The 27,670-nt window shown below is 40.8% G+C and overlaps 1 protein-coding gene and 1 long non-coding RNA gene across 3 annotated transcripts in view; one reads left to right on the top strand and one right to left on the bottom strand.

Annotated features, from left to right (window-relative positions):
• The window catches only part of CELF2 (CUGBP Elav-like family member 2), an 867,789-nt gene that overhangs the window by 540,583 nt on the left and 299,536 nt on the right, over positions 1-27,670 (bottom strand). The gene's annotated exons all lie outside the window — the stretch shown is intronic.
• LOC103783195 (uncharacterized) lies at positions 10-13,153 on the top strand. 2 transcript variants are annotated; one of them, XR_004664507.3, is made up of 4 exons: positions 10-1,268; positions 3,579-3,732; positions 9,890-10,000; positions 12,012-13,153. It is a non-coding gene; the product is annotated as an uncharacterized LOC103783195 (long non-coding RNA). The 2 variants fall into 2 exon arrangements; XR_004664509.3 differs by having other exon boundaries at positions 58-1,268; positions 9,910-10,000.

Below are 27,670 nucleotides of genomic sequence, written 5' to 3'. Positions count from 1 at the left end.
CTGCTTGGGGGCTTTTTAAAAGGGATTTTTAAAGTCATTTCCATAAACGGAAAATCAGCTTCAGTGGTCTTTGGTAGAAGGCAACTGCAGGGAACAACTAAAATATAACAATTATTGTTACGCCCAGACACTGGGGTGGGATGGGATTGGGGTTAGGATCAGGATAGGGATGGGTAAGAGGAATCCCTGAGTCTCACCGATTCACTCCTAAGACCCTATAGAGAAACCCTAGAGTTTAGGAGGATAACGTTTGACACCCACTTCCCAAAAGTATTTAGAGAGGAAGGAGAGAAATTATCTTTTAAAGGATGCATTGAGTCCAAGAAGGGCAGAATATTTTGCCTTTCTTTTTCTTAATTTCAAAGTCCAAGTGTGTGTGCGTTTATGTTTACATATACTGGAAATTAATTCCATGCTATCACATACTGCAAATTTCTTTTTCCTTTTCCCTAAGTATTTCATTCCTGATTTCAATGGATCACACCTAATGGATCTGTTTCCTACTAAGAAATAGGCCATCAAGACAATTAATTCATCTTCAACAATGAGGGTGCTTCCTAAACACAAACAAACAGAAATGTTGCCTTGTTCAAAACTGGGCCAACTATTTATCTGTAACACAGAAAGGCAACAGTAAATTTTCTATTTATAAAAATGAGTTAGGTTCAGCCTTAATAAACTTCAGCCCCAAATTAGTTTTCCGCCATGTCACTCTATAAATTTTAAGAGTTCATTCTCTTTGTCTTCTTTTTCACAATTTTGATACATTTACCCCTTTACATCAAAACAATTTTTTTTTTTGGCATTCATAATGATTCTTAAAGAGTCACCTCTCCTGAGAGTTCCCTGTTAAAAAAAAAAAAAAAAGTTGAATCCATATAATGCAACATTCGTGATTGTCCTGATAGTACCAGCAACAAGACTCGTCACTTTCCTTTTCATAGAGCTAACATTTCTGTGATCTCCCTCCCCCTTCCTTTGGTTTCTTCGGTAGAGAAGCCAAAACCACAACCCAATTCCAAACAAAAATAAAGCCCACTGTTTGTACCTCCTCCATCCAAGCAAACCCAACCCTCTGAGCCTGTGGTTTCCGCAAGTATTGGGGTTAGAGTCATGAAGGAGGTGTGGGAAAATGTGGAGTATCAGTCAAGAGGCAACACTAGGAGCCAAGGAATCTGCATTTCTTTCAGACCTTGGCAGAGAGCGCCCTGGGAAATGCGGATATAGAAGGTCAGGAGAACATCTCTCCTGGTTATACAGCATTCCAGGTGGGCTTTCATGTGGTTGAGGATAATATCATTAGTACCAAAGGTGAAAATCCATGGAAGGTCATCTTATTTCAGCAGAAGAGTAGGATGGGCCTCGTGGCACGAGTAAGCCAAACAAGGGAAAGGCATTCACCATCAATTGTAAGTAAAGCCAACCATTTAATAAGGCTCCGGAAAGACAGGTGTGGTGTCTTAGTAAGTTGCTGCCCCACAAAATGTCTAATTTCCTGATAGGGGCTTTAAAAAAAAAACTGGTTTGTTACGAAAGAAATACAAAACTTTCTTTGTCATTTTTTTGTTCGTCTTTCTTTGGGTGTCCGCATTTCTTATAAACTGCAGTTTTCTTCCTAAGGATCTGATTATCCTAAACATTTTTTGTTTTTGTTATTGTTTTGGAGCAGCTTGCTTTAAACTTATTTATTCCTAATTCTGTTACTTCCTGGTTTAAATTCTTTCCCTTTCTGGTTATCCTAGTTTTTTTTCTCTTCTTATTTTGCTGGCTCTTGCCTTCTTTTCAGGTGAGTAAGCTCTCTCTCTCCTCTTAAGAAGGTGAAATGACTAATTGGAAATTCATTCTCCTGCTGCAGAAGATTTCCCGATCTTGTTAACGTGCCAAAATTTTAAGGTTGGCAGATGGAGCGAGCTAAAAAACCCCAGCACTTGCTCTGGACCCTGGAAATAGGACCCAGCTTTCCATGCTTTTCATAGCAAACCACGGCGTGGCAACAATGATAGTCAAGGGTTCCAAGATAAAATACAGCACACCCCGTGTGCATCAGATTTCAGAGAAACGACAAATAATTTTTTAGTATAAGTATGGCCCTAACCATTGCATGGGATATACTTATACCAAAAAACAAAAAAAAGAAAACATTGTCTTTTTATCTGAAATTCAACTTTGTGTTCCTCTGTTTTTATTTTCTAAATCTGGCAACCCTCTGCTAAATGGACTTTTAAATAAAAATTACCAGCATCACTGTGGTGATTATTTTTTATTTATGGAGGTTGGTAATGGTACCTCTGACGTTATTGACTAAGCATCGAAATAAATTTATTTGTTCTTCAAGCTTTATATGGTTTTAGTTGTTAAAAGCCAAACATAAAAAGGCCCTTTGGAGGTTGCTTTTTGAACAAAGCAATGATAGGATCAAAATATGCCTATTTCTTCAAATATGGAAAATTAGGGAATTCCATACGGTCTTCTTGTCCTAAGATTGGCTAGGTGAACGCATTTTTAACTGTTGGTAATATTGATGTGTTGAGAAGCACTGAAACTGATGTTTTGTAAAACATGGGGGCATGTCTGTATTATATTTATTTTATGCACAGTGACTTGGCAGTTAATGTAGCGGCTATGTTTTCTTATTTTGTTTGTTTGTTTGTTTTTCCCAAGCATCAGCTCCCACTGTAAAAAATCTGCACCTGAATAGTTAGCCATTAATCTTGAGTTACATAAAATGTGTTTTGTACATATCCTCACTTTAATGATGTCTATAGAGACAAACTTTCAAAGATGGCTTTTTTCTTTCTCTTTTTTAGATAAATGAATGTAACTTTAATGGGATTTCAAGTGCTTTCGTGTTTTGCTCACAAAACCTGATACAATGAAAAGTCTATGAACAAAGATATGTGTTTTGGTCCTTCCTCAATGACTTAGGAATTGCTATTATGGGACATTTGATAAGCTAAAAAAGAAAAAATTCTGAAGGGCCTCTAAAGAGACAGCTACAAAACCTGCTACATATATGCAAAAGACCCAGTGCATTATTTGGGGTCCACGTATGTGTCTGACATTTTCTGCTGGTTCTAAGGCTCTCCTAACAATTGGGAAGGAATGCTTTTTTCATTTGGAATCTTGGTCAGCTGAACAGGAGGGTAAAATGGATTAAAGCCAGGGGAAGGGGAATGTTGGATCTCTGCCAGGCATATTTTAAAGTGAGAAAGGAAGAGAGGAAGGAGACTCACACCCAGCCAGCTGCTTTTCATACCATTCAAAGGAATCACAGACCAAATTTGGTACATACAGTAGGGGGAAAAAAAGAGCTTTAACTCCTATACTGCCATGGGAGATGAGATTTTCAAAGCTGTGTCATGTTCTTCTTTTAATTTCCAGTCGGCCTTTGTTAGCACACAGGGCTCACACCCACAGGGACAAAGGAATACCCAAAGGAAAAATCTGTGGCTCAGATAGTCTCCATATCATAGGCCAGGGAATCACACCTGAAACATTGATCTTACAGTCTTTTTTGGTTTTGTTTTTCTTTGAATGGCAGCCTTAGATTGTTCTGGTTTTTGTGCGCTTACAAACAGGACTCCTCATCTGTGTTTAAAAGGGAAATCTGAGTTTTCAAGGAAAGCTGAATACAGTTGCCAAGTTGCCAGTCAAAGAAACAATGTCAACACCTGCTCATAGAGATGGAGTTCCTAACCCAGAATATTGCCCTTGAATTACAACGAGAAAAAGGTAGGCCTTCCATTATTACCCACTCCCCACTCCCCCACAAAAACTCCAGCAGACCTGAGTAAAGTTAAAACGTACCACAAATTCACTTGAAGACAGATCTAAAAACTAACTTGTTAATTTAATTCCAGGTGGTAACCACTGCACACAAATATTGACTGATTATTGATTGATTACATAAAGCATTTGTTGAGCAATCAAATGATCCGTTTAGCATGTCAAAACATTTTCCGATTTGGCTACTAGGTAAGGCAGTACTTCCCACTGTGGTGAGGAACCTCTCTCCCTCCCTCCCTCCCTCCTTCCTTTCCTCCCTTCCTTCCTTTCTTCCTTCCTTCTTCCCTCGCTCCCTCCTTTCTTCCTTCTTCTTCTTTCCTTCTTCCCTCCTTCTTCCCTTCTTCTTCCCTCCCTTCTTTCCTTCCTCCCTTCCTCCCTCCCTTCCTTCCTCCCTCCCTCCTTTCCTTCCTCCCTCCCTCCCTCCTTCCTTTCCTCCCTTCCTTCCTTTCTTCCTTCCTTCTTCCCTCCCTCCCTCCTTTCTTCCTTCCTTCTTCCCTCGCTCCCTCCTTTCTTCCTTCTTCTTCTTTCCTTCTTCCCTCCTTCTTCCCTTCTTCTTCCCTCCCTCCCTCCCTTCCTCCCTCCCTTCCTTCCTCCCTCCCTTCCTTCCTCCCTCCCTTCCTCCCTCTCTTCCTTCCTTCCTCCTTCCTTCCTTCCTCCCTTCCTCCCTCTCTTCCTTCCTCCCTCCTTCCTTCCTTCCTCCCTTTCTCCCTCCTTCCTTCCTCCCTCCTTCCTTCCTTCCTCCCTCTCTCCCTCCTTCCTTCCTCCCTCTCTTCCTTCCTCCCTCCTTCCTTCCTTCCTCCCTCTCTCCCTCCTTCCTTCCTCCCTCTCTCCCTCCTTCCTTCTCCCTTCCTTCTCCGTTCCTTCTCTCTTCACTTCCCTTCCTCCTTCTCTCCTTCCTTCTTTCCTTCAAAGTTTTTGATTCATTATAGACCAGTACTTTTGTTAAATACAAATAAAATCGAGCTATTAGAAAAACAATATAAACCCCATTAAGAAAAATATTGGATTAAGAGCCATAAAATTACTCTGTCAAATTGCTATGCATTTCCAAATTCTTACTCCTAAGAATTGTCATAAACTGTAATAAACAGTCCACAGACCAGTGCTGGTCCACTTTCGACACCCTGGGGGGCCCTGATAAAACGTATTCCCCAACAATAAGAAAACAATTCACAGAGACTTTTAAAGAATTATTTTAGGATCTATACTGAACTAGAAGCTTTATAATCTAAGATGAATAGAAACTACATCCATTTACACTATTGATGAAAAGAAAAGAATACACTAAACTATTCTAGTAAAAAATGAAAAGTTTACCTCAATGATCTCAGTAGTCACCTGATGCCAAACATTTCTAAAGTCATAATTTAATGAGAAATTTAAAAATCATTTGTAATTACATGAATGATTTAAAAGTTGGGACATGGGCCCATTGAAAATACATCTTTGTTTACTGGCAAAGTTGGAAATTGGTAGCTGGACCCCGGCTCCAACTGGTTTCTTGAATTCCTATTTTTTTTTTTTGCCACATTAAAGAGAGGAAAACAAAACTCACCTGCTAGTTTACCACACTCAATCTATAAAAGTCTCAATGACTTCCCTGAGAAAGCTATGTAGACTATAAAATATTTCAGAGTGTTTCTAACATAATTTCTGCTATTGTACATCAACATTTTTTTAGATCACTAAACAATTGAGACAGAGTTGTAAGTAGAAAGATCTAAAATGAAAATAGAGAATTTTATTGAATGAATACATAAAATTTAATATGTATCAGGGAGAGTTCTAAAGGTTTACAAAAACTAGCCCACTAAATACTCATAACAATCTCTGAGGTATGCTCCATTTTAATCTTCATTTCATAGGCGAGGAAACTAAGCACAGAGAGGGTAAATGATGATTGTAGTTTGTGGGTGACAGAGGCCAAATTTGAAGCCAGGTGATCTAGCTTGAGAGTCCTACTGAATTCCTTACACAAAGGGCATCTTCTAACTGACAATCAGAAAGAAGGATAAATAAAGCATCTTTAGAATCATACGGATCATTCAATTGGATGAATGAATGAACACTGTGATTTAAATAAATATTTTCCATGAACATATTTAATTCATAGAACATGGTAGAAGGCAGAAACCATAGGTTTAACCTTAGATCACTGAAGATTCATTGGTAATCCTTTCACCATTCACCCCTCCTTTTAAAAACCAAATCTGTGTCCTTTGAGCAAGACAGCTATAGTAATATCATGACCACTTGCTTGCCATAATATCTTTCTTTGTAAACATCTATCCCTAATTTGTCCTTTATAAAGGAAAATAATTCCCACTTTAGTTCTCATATATGTATCATGTAATATACTCTATCAGAATTTATAAAAGGATCAATGGTTTTACAGGTGTAGGCAACAGAAACTATGCAAGCATTTCCAGAATCCAGAGAAGGATTAGTATTGTCATATATAAATCAAAGCCTACATACATATAAGTACTATTATGAGGGAGACATTCCCAAGGGGTAAAGGACAGAGCTGGACAACAATAATTATAGTAGGGTTCTGTTAGCGCAAACTTTAACAAATACATAACGGGAATATAAAAACTTGAATATAAAATATATTCTTGAATATAAAAACTAATAGACGATTTTAAAAAACCCTAACAGAGAAATTGGAATAATTACTCAACTAATGTCATATGAAATATTACAAGAATGCTGTGGAGGTAAAAAGATTAGATTTTCAATTCATATTCAAAACCAAAATAAATAACAGACAGAAAAGTTAAATATACAAAGTGAAGCCATAGAAAATTAGAGAAAAATATAAGGAAGGCAAATTTTTGTCTTGATAATTTCATTTCTTGCTTTTATGTGAAAGCATTTATAAAGAACAATTTTAAATAAAATGCAATTAAAATATAAAGAAAAGTTCATGTTTGAGTTCATAAAAATCCGTTTGTCAAAAACATCATATATAACAGTAAAAATGAAAGACAAATTAAGAAATATATATGGATGTATTAAAGAGCAAAACCCTGTGGATACAATAGTAGATAGTATGTATGCAAAAGCCCAAACCAGAAAATGTATGGAGGAAGAAATTCAAATGAAACAATGCATATAAAAACTATCTCTGTAAGAATCAAGAAATATAAGTAAAAACAAAATGCAATATAGCATTTTACCCATCAAATTTGTAAACACCTTTCATTGATTATATGTAATGATACAATGAGGTACAATGAAATAGGCCCACTCATATATGGCTGGTGAGTGTTTCAATTGCTGTCCAGAAAGCAATTTGGTGGCATGTATCAAAAACTAAAAACAATGTTATATTTGACACAGGATTTTGATTTCTAAAAGTTTTCTTCTTAAAGGTTTATGTGCAGGATATTCGTAGTAGTATTAATTATATTAATAAGCTATCAGAGGCAACTTAGTGTCTAATAATTTAATGTGGGTTAAATATATATGCATATGACATATCTATAAAACTGGATATTATGAAACAATCAAAAACATGTTTTGGTGGAATGACTTTGAAAGACTTTCAAAATGAAATAACTGATCAAAAGGCACAAAATGTTACATAGAATGTGATATCAGTATTTTGTATTGCTACCAGGACTGCAAACTCAACTGCCCATAGTCCCCAGAGAGGAACCATAGAGGTACTGTGGACAGGGAAGTTGTCTATTAAAATGCAACAATATTTTTTTTCTCTTGCTTTTCTAGAAACATTCAGCTTTCTTGGTCTAGCTTTCTCTTTTGCAATCATCTTTCCTCCCCACAACACCCATATTTCTTTCCTCTTACTCTAATTGAAGACCAGCCATAGGAAAATCTCTAGGGTAAGACAGCATAATAACTGGCAAGACAACTCAGTAGCAACAAAGGGCAAGCAGGGGTGGGTGTGGCAAGCAGGAGAGAGGAGCTCTCCGAAGACAGGGGCCCTAACTCAGCTCCAATCTCTCCATGCCACTGTAGACTGCAGCCCAGACAAAAACGCATTGAGGTGCTTCCAGTTTTTGACTTCCAACATTCATACTTATATGTGCAAATGGAAAAAAATACCGGAAAGAGGCTGGGCAGGGTGGCTCATGCCTGTAATCCTAGCACTTTGGGAGGTTAAGGCGGGCAGATCACCTGAAGTCAGGAGTTCGAGATCAGCCTGGCCAATGTGGCGAAACCCCATCTGTACTAAAAATACAAAGATTAGCCATGCGTGGTGGCACACGCCTGTGATCCCAGCTACTTGGGAGGGAGAGGCAGGAGAATCGCTTGAATTTGGGAGGTGGAGGTTGCAGTGAGCCAGGACTGCACCACTGCACTCCAGCCTGGGTGACAGAGCGAGACTCCATCTCAAAAAAAAAAAAAAAAAAAAAAGATGGAAAGAAATATACAAAAGTAATACAATTATTGGTACAATTTCAATCATTTAATTTTATTTTCTTCATACCTTTTCTTATTTACTAAGTTATTTCCATATATTTCTTTCTATAATCAGAAAACCAGGACCATTCTCATATTATTCTATTTATTCACCCTTTTAGGAGGTACAAAGTAGTTTTAGAAAAAAAAAGGTCCTATTTTGAAGTTTGCCTCTGACCTTCTATTTTGAAATATATCCACACAGCTACATTCTTATAGACTGTTGTTATTTGTACAAACATTTCTTACTGGTCTGAAGCTTCTTTGAAAAGCAGGGCTTCAAACATTTGTCTAATTTTTCTCCCTTATGGCTTGCACTAATCATTTTTGGCCTCATTTTCAGCAAATCATATCTAATGTCCTCAAGTATTTCTAGGTGATGTTAAGCAATTTTCTAATCTAGTGGTAGAATCTATTGGTGATATGATTTTGACAGTTCACTGGCCAAAGTGTCTTTTATTATAGAAAATATTAGGACATCCCATAATGATTTGAACCGGCATGGCTTTGGAAGCAGAAAAGAAGGCTTTAAGGTTTAAGCTAGCACTGCCATGCCATCTCCGGGACACATGCTTCTCTGGATAGTCACCTTATAAATGGGGATTAAAAAAAGAAAGGGGAATATAGAATGCAGCCAACCAGTGCAGTACTCGATCTAGGAAAAAAGAATGTAGCAAGCTCAGCTGATTGAGGGTAATGATAAAATAACTGGGAAAAACTACAGAGCCCTGACTTTACGTAGGGACAAAGAATACTTTTCACAAAGCTCAAAACGAATTAATTACAGAATCACTGCTGTATATGAACAATAATCTTTATATACCTCTGCCTTCGGGTGTCTTCTGTTTAAAAGCTAAGGCTTCCTGAGAAACAAGCTTGTTTGACCATTTCTCTCCTGTTTATAAAGTTTGCATTTTATGAAAATTGGGAAACCGGAGGGAAAAAGCTTGAGTTCACTTTTAACCAGCTGTTGTTTTTTTCTAATTTCTCTGTTTTACTCTAAGTATGTTCTGTTTTTAAAAGTATTAAATGAAAAGCAAAAATGAAAATTGTTGATAGCATAAAAACAACTGTATCCTAGCTATTAGGCCAGCATTACTGGACCAGAAACCATTATAATTCATTTGCAAAAAAAGGCTTGATATAACATTTAAATAAGAATTTGTGTGTGTGTGTGTGTGTGTGTGTGTGTGTGTGTGTGTGTGTGACATCAAACCTTAAGGGCTTTCTTCCCACTGAAGCATTAAAAAGTGAGAATTCTGATTTCTGGTTGACAATGTTTCAATGAATATGTCACTTTATAATTACAAATGCAAGGGAGGAACTTTTTATAACTGAATATTTAACACATATTAAAGTTCTAACACACGCCACATAATTTTTGTCTGAGATTGTCCATGAAGTGGGTATCTCAGATCATTCACTTGAAAACTGAAAATAATTTTCTGAGATGAGTTCACTATGAAAACAGGGATATGACCAGCTGCCCTGTAGCTTTTCCTTCCCTGCACTCCTGTGTGTGTGTGTGTCTACGTGTGTGTGTTTTAATAACATAATCCTTATAGGCAAATAAAGATCAAAAGGAGTAGATGGTAAATATTTCCTGTAGAGGCAGGAGGTAGAGAATGGTTAAATTCACTGTCTTTCAGATTTTCACTTTGCTTAATTCTAGAACACTTCTTATTCCTGTAGCACCTCTTCAAGTGAGATGGCAGACCACCTCAGGATGGAAATGTATTTCTTCATCCCTCTCTCTACTTCCCTGTGACCTCCTGCAAATAAGGTGAGGCTGTTTATTTTCTCACTTGATTTCCATTCTTTGAGTTGAATCACAGATTGCAGCAAACTTGTAATAGCAGATTGAGAAATATAGAACTATTTCAAGGGTTTGTGGTTTATAACTTCCTTTTAAAAGAATTAACCCTTTCTAGGAATTTTTTTTTTCAAATGGATCACAAGGTGTGACGCAAGATTTCTCATCATCCTGATCTGTATTATGATTGGCTTATTGGGTGCCTTCCTGATGTGGTAGTCCAGGGTCATTATTTATTCCCTCTTGTAAATACCCAAGACCAGAAATCTATAGGTATAGTGAGTCCAAAGGAGATTTCTCTTCATGATAACCCTTAACATGGGCATTATCTCATGTAATGCTACAGAAGCACGATGAGGCATGTATTGTCCCTGTGTCACTGAGGAAATGAAAACATAGCCAAAGTAGCCCTGCCGGTAGACAGTGGCGCAATTGTGAGCAATTCCAGCTCCTGTGTGGCTGACCCCGGAGCCAGTGCTTTACCAGAGATTTTCCACCTTGGCCTAGACCTTTTGTTTTATTTATTTATTTTTCCAATTTTGGAGGTTCCACTTGCAGAAAACATTTTTTTTAAATTAGTTTTTTTCTAATTGACAAATAAAAATGATATATATTTATGATATACAACCTGACATTTTGATATATGTATGCATTGTGGAATGGCTAAATCAAGCCCATTAGCATATCTAATATCTCACATACTTTGCATTCTTTTGTGGTGAGAACACTTAAATTCTACACTCTCAGCAATTTTCAAGTGTAAAATACATTGAATACATTTAGTATATAGTCACCATGTTGTGCAATGGACCTCTTGAACTTCTTTCTCCTAACTGAAGTTTTGTATCCTTTGACAAACTTCTCTCCAATTTCTTCCCCCATCCCTCCCACGCTCTAGTAACCACCCGTCTTCTACTCTCTGCTTCTAAGAGATATTTTTTTGTGGATTCCACATATAAGGGAGACCATGCAGTGTTTGTTTTTCTGTGCCTGGCTTACTTCACTTAACATAATGTCCTCCAGGTTCATCCATGTTGTCACAAATAACAGGATCTCCTTCTTTTTTTAAGGTTAAATAGTATTTCCTGTATATATATATATATATATATATATATATATATATATATATATATATATAAATGGATTTTAAAAATCCATTTATCTGTTGTTTGACACTGAGGTTGACTCCGTATCTTGGCTATTGTGAATTGAGCTGAAATGAACATGGGAGAGCAGATATCTCTTCAACATATTGATTTTATTTCCTTTGGATATATAGCCAGTAGTGTGATTGCTAGATCATATCATAATTCTGTCTGGGCTGGGAACTTTTAAAATCCCAATGTCCATGGCACACTCCAGATGATATTGAGATAGAATCTCAGAAGCTGGCACCCAGGTGTCAGTATTATTTAAAACTTCCAGGTGATGCTGATGTAAAGGGTGGGTTCGGTGCCACTGCATTACATGGATTCCTGATTGATCACCATGAAGAATCAAGGTGAGGATTGGCTGTAACTCAAACTTGAGTGAAATGCATATGGAATTTTATGCATATTCATCTTATATTTGACAGTAATCTTTCATAATGCAAATTTAATGGAACTTGACTTGAAAAAGGTAAAACTATATAATTAAGCACTTTCAACTGTAGTGTTTTCTATTGTAACTGAACACTTTGGTTGTAGATATTCATGGATCCAAGCCTACCTATGTGAAGTCTGGTTGTAGAGGTGAGGCCATGTGGAAGGCAGTTTGCAAACTCTATCAGCCACCTGTACAGGTGATGATATGGACAGGAGACAGGGACATACTAGGTAGAAGAAGGCAGTTACCCAGCAAGGGCCCCACCCTCAAAACAGAAATCCTGTGGCCCTAAATGGGAACAGGTATTCCTGTTTTTGTGCCCAAAAGTTGCCTTTTGGCCCATCACACCTCCCTATCCTGTACCCACATAAACCCCAAACTGCTGGCTCCACAGGGAGAGACAAAGAGAAGAGCAGAAGAACAGAAGAATGGAGTGGCAAAGAGAAGAGAAGGAGTGACTGAACATTGACAAGACTTTGATTGGGGATGGTCAGAGAGGAGATTAGCTGCTAGACGGCCACACTGCAGAGAAAGATCATTTTCCCACTCCATCCCCCTTCCAGCTCCCCATCCATCTCACCAAGAGCCAGCTCCACCGCTCAATAAAACCTTACATTCATCTTTCAAGTCTGTGTGTGACCTGATTCTTCCTGGATGCTGGACAAGGACTTGGGTATCAAGAGGGCACTGAGCTGGTTAACACTTAAGCTGTTCATGGACAACAAGGCTAGCACTGTAACACACTGACTGGGGCTTTGGGAGTCACAGACACCCACCCCTAGATGCTGCCATGGGGCTGGAACCCAGGGGTGCTCATCCCAGCTCCTACACCTGCCCATCTGTGTGCTCCCCAGCCTGTAAGGAGTTTAAGCACACACAGCACCAGAACAAATGAGGCACATCCCTGCTGCTCATCCTGCAAGGGGGTTCAGGGAACTCTCCCATTTCAGTGAGATGGGTTGAAATGTGTTTAGTTGAATATCTGGAGCCATCTAAACCTCAGAAATAAAACCCCAGTTGACTCAAAGTCAGCAAGTTGGAGGTCATGACCTTCAGTTCTTTATTATTATTATTTTTTTGGGGAAGGAGTCTTGCTCTGCCACCAGGCTAGAGTGCAGTGGCACGATCTTGGCTCACTGCAAGCTCCGCCTCCCAGGTTTAAGCAATTCTCCTGCCTCAGCCTCCCAGGTAGCTAGGAGTACAGGTGTGTACCACCACGCCCAGCTACTTTTTTTTTGTATTTTTAGTAGAGACAAGGTTTCACCATGTTGCCAGGATGGTCTCAATCTCTTGATGCCGTGATCCGCCCGCCTTGGCCTCCCAAAGTGCTGGGATTACAGGCATGAGCCACTGTGCCCAGCCCCATGACATGCAGTTCTGATTTTGTTTGAGAGCACTCCTGCTTGGAGACTGAAGATTGTTGCTTAGAACTTCAACTGCAGAGCATTCAGTTCTTCTGGAAATAATACTGCATTCATTTCCTGGGGTCAGTGTCACAAAGTCTCACAAACTGAGTGCCTTGAAAACAAAATTTTATTGTCTCATAGTTCTGGAGGCTGGAAGTCTAAGATCATGGTGTCGGTACTGGCAGGGTTGGTTCCTTCTGAGGCTGTGAGAGAGAATCTGTTCTGCCACTCTCTGAGCTTCTGGTAGCCTCAGGCATCCCTTGGTTTGTAGATGGCCATCTCCTCTGTGGGTTCTCCCTCTGTACTTTCCCTCTGTATCTTTCTGTCCCTGTACCTGCCTCTGTGTTCAAATTCTCCCTTTTGCTAAGGACACAGTCATACTGGATTAGGGCTCTCCCTAATGACCTCAACTTGTGCATCTGCAAAGACTTTATTTCAAGTAAGGTCACATTCACAGATGCTGTGAATTAGGACTTCAATATCATCTTGGGAGACTCATTTCAGCCCATAACAAATCTTTCCTGCCACCCGAAAGAAGTCAGGACCAACCAGAAAGAGTGAAAACCCTTCACAAGAGGAAATTTCTTAATGTTTCTGAAAAAAGAGATACATCCTACCTTAAACCTATATAGGATTTTACAGACTATAAAACATATTCATGATCTTCATAGTAACCCTTCAAATCTACTAAATACATTTATAGTCAGAACGTTTAATTAAACACTTTGAGGTCACATTCATAAGGGAGGGTCCACGGCTGAACTTTAGTCACACAATCCCATTCATGTTTACTGCTCTCCCCAAATAAATGAGCAGTCCAGTCTGACTCATCACAGACCAGGGGGCACGATGGCTGAGAAACTGCAGACTAACCTAGCTGACGTCACAAAGAACCTGAAAGGTCTGGTCACAAGAGAGCAAAGGAAGGTGAATAAATCCTCCTTCAGAAAGTGGCGCATTCAGGATGAGATGCTGAGGAAGAAAGGAAAACACAATGCTACAACTTGGTGAGCTTCCCATAAAGATTGTTTACTGGCAAGGGGGGAAGGACACTGTGATGGTTGATTTTGTGTTAACTAGATTGGGCTATGAGGTGCCCAGATTAAACATTGTTTTGGGTACATTTGTGAGGGTGATTCCAGATGAGCTTAGCATTGGAATCAGTGAACTTGAAAGCAGATGGCCCTCCCCAATGTAGATGGGCATCATCCAGTCCACTGCAGGCCCGACTAGAACAAAAAAGCAGAGGAAGGAGGAATTTGCCCCCTTTCTTTCTGCCTCACTGATTGAGCTGGGACATCTCATCTCTTCTTCTCCTGCCACACACTGCGATTTATATGAACAGCTCTCCCAGGTTCTCTGTCCTTGAACTGAACTTAGCTTTCCTCAAAACCACTAGCTTTCCTGGGTTGCCAGTTCACTGCTGGCAGATCTTGGGACTTTTCTGTCTTTATAATTGCATGAACCAATTTCTCATAATACATTTCTTCCTGTATACAGTTGTCCCTTGGGATCCACAGGGGATTAGTTCCAGGACCCCCATGAATACCAAAATTGGAGGATGCTGAAATTCCTTCTGCAAAATGGCATAATATTTTCATATAAGTTATGTAATCCTCCCTTATACTTTAAATCATCTCTCAATTACTTAAAATACCGAATACAATGTAAATGCTGGGTAAATAGTTGTTATACTGTATTGCTTTTTAAATTTGTATTATTTTTATTGCCATATTATTACCTTTTATTTTAATCATTTTAGTATGTTTTTGATTCATGGTTGGTTGAATCCACAGTTGTAGTATGGATACAGGGAGGTGACTGTATACAGGCATGTGCCACTTAACAATGGGGATATGTTCTGAGAAGTGTGTCTGTAGGTGATTTTGTCATTGTGGGACCAGCATAGAGTATACTTACACAAACCTAGATGGTAGAGCCTAATACACACCTAGGCTACTGATGTGATTTGGTTGTGTCCCCACTCAAATCTCATCTTGAACTATAGTTCCCATAATCCCCATGTGTCATGGGAGGGGCCTAGTGGGAGGTAACTGAATCATGGAGGCAGGTTTTTCTTGTGCTGTTCTCATGATAGTGAATAAGTCTCATGAGATCTGATGGTTTTATAAAGGGCAGTTCCCCTGCACACACACTCCAGCCTGCCTCCATGTAAGACGTGCCTTTGCTCCTCCTTCACCTTCTGCCATGATTGTGAGGCCTCCCCAGCCATGTGGAACTGTGAGTCCATTAAACCTCCTTTCCTTTATAAATTACCCAGTCTTGTGTATGCCTTTATTTGCAGCATGAGAACAGACTAACACAGCTACCAACCTGTATAGCATGTTACTGTACCAAATACTATAGGCAAATGTAACACAATGCTAAGTATTTGTGTATCTAAATGTATTTAAACATAGAAAAGGTAAAAATATGGCATTATAATCTGCTGGGGCCACTCATATATGTGGTCTGTTGATGACCAAAATGCCATTATGTGGTGCAAGACTGTATGTACTATTGGTTCTCTTTCAGTGGAGATCACTGATTAATACAGACACTGAAGACTACCTTTTTTTTGGTAAGTGGGTTCATTTTCACAACGTGCTTTCTTTGTGGAATTATTTGCTTTCTGAGCATTTATGTGATGACTCAAAAAGTAGAATGTTTTATCAGTGAGGCATGTTGCTTTTTGAAACCTGCTGAGCCCCAAGTGAAGTAGTTGCTCAGTCTGTAGTAACCCCAACTTAATACTCATTCGCATGTTAATTAGAGTTGTGCTGATGAGTAGGATTCTAGACAATGATGTCAAATACAAACCCCTGCAAATACCAGAGGCTGGGATTATATAAGCCCCTTGGCTTTAGAAGTGTTTCCCTGTTTGCTGGGTGCAGTGGCTCATGCCTGTAATCCCAGCACTTTGGGAAGCCAAAGCAGGTGGATCGCAAGGTCAAGAGATGGAGACCATCCTGGCCAACATGGTGAAACCCTGTCTCTATTAAAAATACAAAAATTAGCTGGGCGTGGTAGCAGGCGCCTGTAATCCCAGCTACTTGGGAGGCTGAGGCAGGACAATCGCTTGAACCCAGGAGGCAGAGGTTGCAGTGAGCTGACATAGTGCCACTGCACTCCAGCCTGGCGACAGAGTGAGACTCCATCTCAAAACAAACAAACAAACAAACAAACAAACAAACAAAGTGTTTCCCTCTGTTATCACTGTCACAGATTAGGATGGAAAGAGGTCTCTTGAATTTACCAGGATATACTGCTAATCTGGCAACACCAAGAAGCACTGAGCACCTATCTTCTTTAAAATGCCTACAGTAAGTGCCTCCAGGAAACATTAATTCTTATTCTTGCCAAATAGTCATATGCACAGAATTAGGAGAGATTGGGAAGCTCTATAAAATGGTTAGTTGGCTCTGACTCCATATTAAAACAACACAAAACAACCAGAGAATTTGAATCACATCAGATGTCCAAGTATATGATTGAAAATGTACTTTTTTCAAAGAAAGTGTGGACTGTTCCTCTTAGGAAAAACAAAATAACACAAAAACACAAAACCTTCTACTGTCAGAAATATCATAACTTAAAGTGAACAAAAAAGTTATTAGAACCCACTAGTCCATCTCTCCCTTTCCATGTTACCTGCAAAACATCCCTAACCCCCCATCACCTTGAACTCCCAGTCCCACCCAAACCTTTCTGCAGTGATCCATCCACTGATCTGATATGCCTTTAGGTCTCTGGGAGATATTTCACACCTAGAAAGTTTAAAGTTTTTTTTTAAAAATAGCTTTCAGGCCAATGAGTTCATTTTATAGAAAAAGAAATTAAGATATGGAGGGAAAATTTAGATCTGTGATTCTCAATACTGACTGCACTTTAGCATTTCTTGGGGAAGCATTTTAAAAATACCAATGCCTGGGCTGCATCCCAGAATATTTGATTTCAGATCTCTTGAGATGAGGCCATGAGCATCTCCTTAAAAAAATATCTCCTCAGATGAATATGATGTAGAGCGAGGCAGAAAAACCCTTCGCTGGATGTTCATGGTCATCACAGCTAGGGCTAATGCTCAACAGCTAGAAAGTTTTCCACAGCCACATGAGGTGAGGGAGACGGAGCCAGAAGAAAGGAGGAAAGGAAGGGGGAAAAAAAGAGGAAGGAGAAGGAAGGGTGGAGAATCAGGAAGGTTTGTCAAGGTGCAATGAACGGGGCCCAAGAATAAAGACATTTGCTGCTCCTCTGATCAGGCCCTGGCTTGAGTAAGGTTTTTACATGTGCGAAGTGCAGGGTCCTCATATTTAGTCTTTACTCTACACCAACCATATGTTGCATTAAGTGACAGTGCAGAACAAGCCTGTGTTAGAGAAAGTAGGGCAAAGCTAGCTTGAAGTTTCTGGCTCCTGAGTTTTGAAACCATTCTTTAAACCTTGGAGATACGCTGTTACATAAGAGGGTCAAATGAACACAGTCTGTGAGCTGTAATCCATTCTGCAAATGTAAGTCATGGAGAGATGATATAGTATAAGGAGGCGGGAAAGGGTGAATGGGGAAAGATGAACTCAGACTTTGTCAAATGCCCACTACCTGTTAGGTTCTTTGCAAATACCTTCTCCTAAGGCCCCCATCTTTGTTCTTTTTCTGTTGGCCTTCAGTGGAGATAGTGTATAAATTCATTAGTTAGGCCTGATCGTGGGATCCAAATGGGTGTCAAGACCTGTTGCCTACCTCCACATCTAAGTTCAAATGTCACATCCTCCATGCCTTCCTAGACTCCCAGCACAAATTTTAATTGTTTCTTCCTGCAATCCCATTGCGCCATATATGTACCTGGACTGCAACCCACTGTTCCCTAGTTGCCTGTGCCCAGCAGACCGAGATTCTCAGAGTTCTTAATTATGGCAAATTTTTGGTCTTAAAAATTTATTCATTTTTTACATATATTTATCGATCATTATCAACCAGAATCAATGCTATTAGCCAGCAAAAGGTATATCACCATGAGGCACTTAGAAAGTCTCCTTAGAGGCAAACAGGTAAACAGGTGATTACTCTTCAGGGTAATAAGCAGGGCAATACAAATCTCAGTTCACAACTCTCAACTATAAGAAATGCGTTCTATTTGTCTTTAATTTGACTTTATTTTTTGAGCTCCCATTTCACCAGGGAAGCTCTGTTATTTCTCAGTTAAGTCATAATTTTTCTCTCTTTTCCTGGCTTGACCTAAGTTCTGGGAACACATCAATTTGCCAAAGTTTTGTAGGCAGGAGAGTCACTGGATGTATGACTCTGTGTACAATGCACGTGTTTTCTTGGATATCCATGCAGGAAGGCATTGAGATGCTTCATATTCTTGCCAATCTGGCCCCTCCAGGTTGTAAAGGTCTCTCTCTTGGGTCATTGAATCTGTGTAAGATCCCTGTCAAATCTTCCCCACCTTCACTACGACCAAGAAATTGGGACCTCCAACACCCCTTGCTCCCTTTCTGGACTTATAAATTCAACTACAGTTTTGTCGTCACGACACTGGACTCTTTCCAAAATATGGGGTGCAGGGCCCCCATCTCCCGAATCTAATTGCACCAGTGTCTATACTTAACAGGAGACATGATTTTTTGTCTGTATTTAGGAATTCTTGCAGGAGGTAACTCTAGAATGAGACCTGAAGTTGTCAAGTAGAAAAGGGGCGTGGCTGGAGAACTGCTGTAGAGGCAGACAGAACAGCTGTGCAGGAAGTGAGAGCAAGGTGGGTAAGAAGCCACTGAGAGTTTCTTAGGGTTGGGTTTAGGGTAAGGGCCAGGGAGTGATAAGGGAGAGAGGTAGGTAACGGCCAGATCATGAAGAGCTATGGAGTCAGGTTTGGGATTTCAGTTCATCCTCAAGGCAAAGGGGGCTAGTGTAGAGGACCACACACAGATTTCAGCAGAGGGGCAAATTATCATTTGCATTGTAGAAACATCACCCTGGCTGCACTGGAAACATGAACTGGAACGAAGAAAGATTGGAGGTGGGGAGACAAGTTGACCAAGGCTTTGACCCAGGCAGCAGAGGAGAAAGGATCTGAGTCAAGGCAGGGGCAGGAGGAGAGGAGAGAAGAGTAAACAGAAAGATGTCGCGAAGGCTGGACTGAGTGGCTGATGGGATGTTGAGGATGAAGGAGATAGAGGGGTGAGGTATGATAGGTAGGATGCCAGCTCGGACAGCTTCTTACATGTGATTGCATCATTCAAGACAGAAAGCAGAGAAGGAGAAGCTGCCTTGACAAGATGATTATGAATTCAGTCTGGGAAGTATTTGCTGAATTTGTAGCACCTGGGACATCCGTATGAGGATGCACCAGGGCCAAGAGTATACGTAGGCCCAGAGCATGGGACAGAGCTCTGGATGGAGGTGACAACGTGGGGATCAATCGAGCGAGGTGTATCTAAAGCTGGTGGAGTGGAAGAGGTTTTTCTGGTGTGGTCAGAGTGTAAAGTCAGGAGAAGTTAGCGCCAAGAGCACAATGCTGAGAGACACCGACCACGGCGGGTGCATGGACAAGAGAGGGCACACAAGAGATGCCACAATCGGGAGGCGGGTAGCGCATGGGAATGAAAACCTGGAGAGATGGAGACCATGGAACTCCAGAAAAGAGAATATTTATAAAAGAAGGGAGTGAGTGATTGGCCGAATGGCATAGCCAAGACGTGAAGAGAATGCAGAGGGCATGGCCTTTCGGAGGAGGTGTTGACCTTTGTAGGTCATTGTCACAAGAGTGACAGCAGGAAGCCAAGTGGCTGCTGGCCAATGGGGAAAATAAGGCCTAAAGAAGCTGTCTTCAGATCATTTAGTACCCCTGCTTGAAACTCCTCCCTGGGCTTCCACAAGCTGAGGGCTAGAAGGCCAAGGGCTTGAGGCGATGGGAGCTGTTGCTGCTGGGCTGGTCCTGCTCTGTGCATGCAGCCGGGAGTGGGGATGTGGAGCAAACAGGAACGCTGGGGTGGCCCACAGTGAAGTGAATCCAAATACCCATGGAGTGGACAGCCAGGGTCTGTGGCTGACACACGCATTGGGCTCCTTTTGTCTTACTCAGCATTCCTTCTTCTGTGTTCTCATTGCTTAGACCTTAACAAATATTATACATAATCTGGGGATGAATGGATTTTTCCATGCTTGAAAGGAACACCTTTGGAAACCCCTGACCAGGGTAAAGCAAGGCTCCCAATGCACTGCAAACAACTGGGTGACGGAGTACCGTTTACATCTTCACGGAAGTTTTTCACCGTTTCTCCAATCATTCTGTGTTTTCCAGCAAGTTTCTATAGAAGTATGCTCCAACTCACTCCATCGTAAGCACAGCTTCTCTCCTGATATGCTAAACTCCCCAAACGCAGCAACAACACAGCGTTCCGATCTTTGGAATTAATAAGCAGTGAAATGTTTGAAACTGAACAAAAATTTTTACAGCTACTGAACTTCCTGTAAGGAAGGCATGCTTAGTAAACTGCACTCCTTCTGTAATACCGTGAAATGGGAGGTATTTACGTTGGAGGGCTGATTGCTGGTTCTTCATACGATGTTTTGAAGTGGAGGTTTCTATTAATGATGCCTCTGTTGAGCACATCTGGTATATTTCTGAAGAGAGGCTTTGTAAACACATTGGGCAGGCCCAGCTTGTAAGTGACAAGGCAGCACAGTGAGGGTGCAGTGGAGAAATCCAAGGAAATAAGGGATTTGTAAGAAACGAGGACCAGCTTAAGTTATAATGAAAGGGCATCGTGTTAGGAAAAGAACATTTCCATCCTTCAGTCACCATCAGTTAAAGCAGACGTACATGGAAACCAGAATGATCTCTTTACAAGGTTATTAAAGATTGTTTTTATTACCATAAATCACTCCTCATTGGTCTCCTATCTCCAATTTGATGTTTAGAATCTAATCAGGAATTCTTACGATGCCCTAGGAGGCCCCTGATGCTCTGCCTCCTGGTCTGTTTCTATGTCTCTGTCCCCTACTTTTTTTTTTTTTTTTTTTTTTGAGACAGAGTCTCTCTCTGTCATGCAGTGGCACCATCTCAGTTCACTACAGCCTCTGCCTGCTGGGTTCAAGTGATTTTCCTGTCTCAGCCTTCCAAGTAGCTGGAATTACATGCATGCATATGACCAGCTAATTTTTGTAGTTTTAGTAGAGACTGGGTTTTACCATGTTGGCCAGGCTGGTCTCAAATTCCTGATCTGAAGTCATTGCCTGCCTTGGCCTCCCAAACTGCTGGGATTACAGGTGTGAGCCACCGCACCTGGCCTCCATCTCCTGCTTTCTCTCTGTACCATCCCAGAGCCCCAGTGCCTCCTTGCTGTGCCTCAGACAGGCCAAGGTTGTTCCTCTGTCAGGGCCTTTGCAGTGGCTGTTCCTTTCCCTAGATATTTCCAAGACCCTCTCCTCACATTCCAGGTCTTAACTAAAACATGACCTCACGCTAGGCACTGTGGCTCACGCCTGTAATCCCAGTACTTTGGGAGGCTGAGGCCGGTGGATCACCTGAGATCAGGAGGCCAAGACCAGCCTAGCCAACATGGTGAAACCTGTCTCTACTAAAAATACAAAAATTAGCTGGCATGATGGTGAACACCTGTGATCCCAGCTACTCGGGAGGCTGAGGCAGGAGAATTGCTTGAACCTGGGAGGTGGAGGTTGCAGTGAGCCAAGATTGCACCACTGCACTCCAGCCTGGGTAACACAGAGAGACTTTGACTCAAAAAAATAAATAAATAAATAAATAAAAATAAATAAATAAATATCAGCTCACCCAAGAGGCCTTCCCTGGGCATTCTTAGAGAAAATGCCACCAGTGCCCTAAACCCGCTGGTCCCTTCTCACCACACCATCCTATTTGTATTAGTTCATTCTCACACTGCCACAAAGAAATACCTGAGGCTGGGCCATTTATAAAGAAAAGAGGTTTAATTGGCTCAGGCTTCCTCAGGCTGTGCGGGAAGCACTGCGCCATCTGCTTGGCTTCTGGGGAGGCCATGGGAAACTTACAGTCATCGCGGAAGGCAAGGGGAAGCCAGCACATCTCACGTGGCAGGAGCGAGAGCGGGGGCAGGGAAGGTGCCACACACTTTTAAACAACCAGATCTCATAAGAACTCTATCATGAGAACGGCACCAAAGGGATGGTGGTAAACCATTCATGAAGGATCCACCCCCATGATCCAGTCACCTCCCACCAGGTCCCACCTCCAACATGGGGGATTACAACTGAACATGAGGTTTGGGTGGGAACACAGATCCAAACTGTATCCCCCATACCACCCTGTTTTAACTACTTCATAGTGCACGGCCGCCCCTACATGTGCACATTCACTAATTTGTCTATGTGTACCGTGTGCTTCCGTCTATCCACGAAGGCTCCTTGAAGTCAGGGGCCCCATCTCTCGTGTTTGGAATTGTATTTCCAGTACCTAGAACACTGAAGAGTGAATGCTCAATAAATATTTCTCTGCTGATAGAAAGAAATCCTTTACGGAAATCTCTTAAGGAAGTTACCAGGCAGCATAAATGGCCTGATTCAGTTTTGGGACTAGTCTCCAGCAGCAACAATCTTGGCCTTTTCTCTCCATGGCAGTAGAAAATATCAAGTATGGAAGTGGTGGGGAATTGTTTTGCTGTGAATATGGGGAAGATAATGATGGGAGGATAATGATGAACCTGTCGCTCATTGACTCAGACCCTCACTTGCAAATATTCACATTGCAACTAGGCAGCAGTGTTTATCGCAAAGGTTTGCTTAGCAAATTAAAAGGAAGGGGCAGTGGGTCTGGGCCATGTGAAGAAGGAAGAGAAGGGAGAACAGTCAGAGACGGGAAAAGGTCAAGGTTGAGAGATTAAAAAGTCCCAGAACTGTGGAGCATGGAGGGCTGGGCTTTGAAAAGTACCCCCAGAGTTTCCAGTTTATCTGGTCTAAAGGATTTGCATTTTTAGAAAAGTCCTGCAGGTAATTCTAACATACAGCCAGGGTTGAAATACCACTCAAATCAAAGAACAAATGTAGTCAGATGTACCCAGTTAAAGCTCAGCATGCTTGTCAAATAGTCTTATATTTTTTTCCAGTGGCTTATTTTTACCCATACAACATGCTAAACTCTAAATCAAAGGACAGTGCCAATATATGTATAAATGCCTATAGGAATTTTGAATGTTATAATTAAATCAAACCACTGCAAATAATGTCGGAGCCTTAATCACAACATGAAGCAAAAGGATTTCAGTTGAAGTGTTTGGGTTTGAAAAGTTACAGGAGAATTTCTCACTTTCAGTTTTCATAGCTTTTTGTTTGTGTCTATATCAACGCCTACAGTGATGGGATGTTTAGACAGTCATGCTCGGGCACATATAACACAATAATCCCCTTGAAAAATCTTAAAAGGTGGGTCAATATAAAAGGTGGGGGGTTATTTTTCCCTCCCCTGTTTCATATTCTTCCTTAGAAATCAACACCATATTTGTGTTTAAAGAGATTTCCTATATAATGTTATTCCAAGTGGCAGATGCTGTTCACTGCAGAAATGCTAAATCAGCATGTCAGGCAGTTTAAATTACCTTCTGCTGTCCCCCCCATTCAAATGTGACAATATACATCTTTAAAGGTATACATTTTAATGAAATGTTACTCATGCACTAAATTTTCTTCTACTATATAAAAATTAAAAGCAACATTTCTCTGGCCTAGAGCTAAGTTTTTATGACTCCCATGGTATTCTCTTTCTTATCTTGATTTTTAAAGATGTTCAAATAAGTGAGTTTTCTTTCTACTTGACACATTTTCACATATGTTGCCTTGATCTTTCACATCTTTTACCCATATGGGAGCCTTCCTAGGAAATAAAGGATTTGTATTTAATTATCTCATGGGGACAATTTAAAGGGAAATCTTGAGCTTCTCCTCTATAGCTCTGCCTTAAGGAGGAATAAGAAGCAATGGTGAACCTACAGCTTTTGGCTGTTGATAGAGCTTTCTCACCGTTCCCTCTGTGATAGCACCAAGCCCACCTGTTCACTTGGGCACATCCCAAGCTCATTGACTCGGACCCTAATTTGCAAATATTCACCTTGCAACTAGGCAGCAGTGTTTATCGAAAAGGTTTGCTTAGCAAATTAAAAATTATGAAAAGGTAGAAGACACAGCATTTAAATTGAAACCAACAAACTTCATGTAATTTTAAACATTTGAAAAAGTATCCATTTACACTGAATAATTGAAAGCTGAGTTTTAAAAATCTAGAGTAATAAAATTTACATTTTACAGTTGAAACTAGGCTTAGAGAGCTCAAAAGATTCACCCCAAAATCATATAGTTGAACAGTGGGAAGACCAAGATTAGACTGCAAGTCCAAATTCCCTCCCATGTGACTCTACTTTCCAAACTCTTCATTAAAAACAGATCCTCAGAACAGTCTTAAGCTAGTTCCAGTTTTTTTTTTCTTGAATATAATAATACTTCCGGTAAGGTACATTTTACAATCTACATTTTTTTCCCTCTAAATCAAACTGGTCTTTCTGTACAATAGGCACAGTAATGAAGTTCTACTCCATTCTGCTATAGTCTAAGGCATGGAATTGTCTAAGGTTTTCATATACGTTCAGATGAATGAACCTAGAGAAACAAATAGCAGGTTGATGTACTTAGGAAAAACTTGCCCGACGTCTATATATTAATCAGAACTTTTTCAGTTGTAAGTGACTGAAATCTGTGTTGTTGCCTCTGATAGCTGGAAAGGATACTGGGACAGCGTGCAGGTGTATTAGTCCGTTTTCACGCTGCTGATAAAGACATACCCAAGACTGGGCAATTTACAAAAGAAAGAGGTTTAATTGGACTTATGGTTTCCACTTGGCTGGGGAAGCCTCACAATCATGGTGGAAGGCAAGGAGGAGCAAGTCCCTTCTTATGTGGATGGCAGCAGGCAAAGACAGAATGAGGAAGATGCAAAAGGAGAAACCCCTGATAAAACTTTCAAATCTCATGAGACTTATTCACTACACGAGAACAGTATGGGGGAAACTGCCCCAGTGATTCAATTATCTCTCACCAGGTCCCTCCCACAATACATAGGAATTATGGGAGTACAGCTCAAGATTTGGGTGGGGACACAGCCAAACTGTATCAGCAGGACTGAAGGAAGAACTTCAGAAACCAGAATCAGGGACAGGGACTCAACCAGGCACTTATGCCATGCTTGCTTACCTCTGCTTGGCTTTGTTCTAAAGACAGGCTTCTGCCAGCATCTGGGAAGATGGCACCAGTAACCTGAGCTTTACATCACACTGGCAATATCACTGTAAACTATGGCTTCCAGATCTATTTCTCAGTCTCAGAGAAAGTCTCCAGTTGACTCTGCTTAGGTCATGTCTCCCACTGGGTCCAGAGGGAAAGGTCACCTTGGCTGCCTAGGGATATTGCAAGTTGGGTCAGGGATGAATGCAAAATCAGAAGATGGGGAATAGAAAAGCTTCAGGGACAGGCAAAAACAGTAATTGCTAACATCAATTACATATGGAAGTTATTGGTTTGAGCAACTAGAAGAACACTCATCTATTCCCTCATCTCTTTCCCAAGGATCTGTCTCTTTAATGGAAGAATTTGCAAAAATATGAATGCCCAGTGCTCATTCCAGGGCTTCTGAATCAGGTTTTCATAAGGTGAAGCCCAGAGGGGCTTAGTATTTAAACAGCACCACAGGTGACTCTGACACATCCCTAGATAAGAAGTACTGTTTTAAGTAATTATCATTAGGAGTCTATTTTCTGGGATGGATAACATATCAAGCATTCATTATCCATCAACATATTATGAATTAAACAGATTAGCCAAATTAACTTAGCAGGATTTTAAAATCATGAGATATAGAATGAATACAATTTGATGAAGAAGAAAAGAGGAATTAGGGCTGGTACTAAATGGGGCCTGGGGTGAGGAGTGGGGGGTGGGGTGGCATTGCAGTGGGGGCTCTGTGCAGTTAAGAATAATCTGAACCTCATATTTTACTTTCTGGCCACAATCTATGATTCCAGCTCTCTCTGTTTCCTCCTTCCTATTTAATAATTTCCCTTCAGTCTCATACTCCTAGCTCATGATTCTTCAGTTTGCTCTAATTTTCTGCTGGCCTGAACCCTCTCCCCCAGCTGCTTCAAGTACCCTGCAACCTCATTCTCCCAGTGCCTCCACCCCAGCAGACCTCAGCCTAGGTCAGTCCTACAGTTAGCCTTGTCCCCTCCTGCTTGCTGGTGTTTGATTGATTGATTGATTGATTGAGATGGAGTCTCGCTCTGTCGCCCAGGCTGGAGTGCAGTGGCGCGACCTCGGCTTACTGCAACCTCCGCCTCCCAGGTCCACTTGAATGTTCTATGAGATGTCAATATTAACATATCCAAAACTAATTATGCAATCTTTTCTGCCAAGCCTCTATACCTCTTCTTGTATCCTTAATGCCAGCTAATCGCACCACATCCATCTAGAAGCTCTCATCAGAAACCTTCAAGTTTTCTAATAAACCCCTGTTCACATCAATCTATATATCCAATTGACTACAAAATCCTACTTATGTCCCCATGTACTTACAATATCTCTAAGCTATTTCTTTCTAACCCCCCATCACCATGTAACTTGTTCAGACCTTCATCATCCTTTGGTTGGACAACTCCAGTGGTACAGCAATTAAGTCTAGTCTCCCTACTGCTATAAACTGATTCTCCACTTTTTAGCCAGAGTCATGTATTTAGGAGGTAATTCTAAGTGATCCTTTCTGCTTAAAATTTTAAAGTGAATTACCATCACCTACTGAATAAAGAGATTATTATTATTATTATTATTATTTTTTGGAGTTGGAGTCTTGCTCTGTCGCCCAGGCTGGAGTGCAGTGGTGTGATCTCAGCTCACTGCAACCTCTGCCTCCTGGGCTCAAGTGATTCTCCTGCCTCAGTCCCCTGAGTATCTGGGACTACAGTCATGCACCACCATGCCCAGCTAATTTTTGTATTTTTTAGTAGAGATGGGGTTTCACCATGTTGGCCAGGCTGGTCTTGAACTCCTCACCTCAGGTGACCTGCCAGCCTCAGCCTCCCAAAGTGCTAGGATTACAGGCATGAGCCACCACGCCTGGCCTACAGAGCTGATTTCTTATTATGATATGAAAAATCCCATGTGATCTACCAGTCACTAACCTCTCACTGCAGCACGTTTTATGCAAGTAACCCAGAACTAACTGCAGTTCTCTCCATTCACTGTTCTAGCCCCTGTCCCTTGATCAGGTGATTCTCTCTACTTGGAAGGCCTTTCCCATCATTCATTGATGGACCAATCTCTACTCATTCTTTAAGACAGGAGAACTTGGATGCGAGAAATGCCCAGTTCCATTTTCTCTCGCCTGATAGACTTTGAGTTCATCAGGAAAAGGGCCACAGCTTTAATCTCTGCATTCTTATTCTGTAGCACAATACCAAGCTCATAAAAAGCATATAATAAATATCTGTTGTACTAAGCTGAAGGATATCTTGGGGAGACAATCTCAAAAGGATGAAGAGAGGAAAAAAAAGTAGGAAATGAGAAGAGGACAAAAACTCTCTTTGCTTATTTTACAATTTTGTTTTTAGTACGTAAT

This window comes from Pan paniscus, chromosome 8, assembly GCF_029289425.2.
Source record: "Pan paniscus chromosome 8, NHGRI_mPanPan1-v2.0_pri, whole genome shotgun sequence".
NCBI classification, from domain to species: Eukaryota; Metazoa; Chordata; class Mammalia; order Primates; family Hominidae; genus Pan; species Pan paniscus.
The sequence above is the reverse complement of the archived record's forward strand: the minus strand, read 5'-3'. Positions and strand labels throughout refer to the sequence as shown.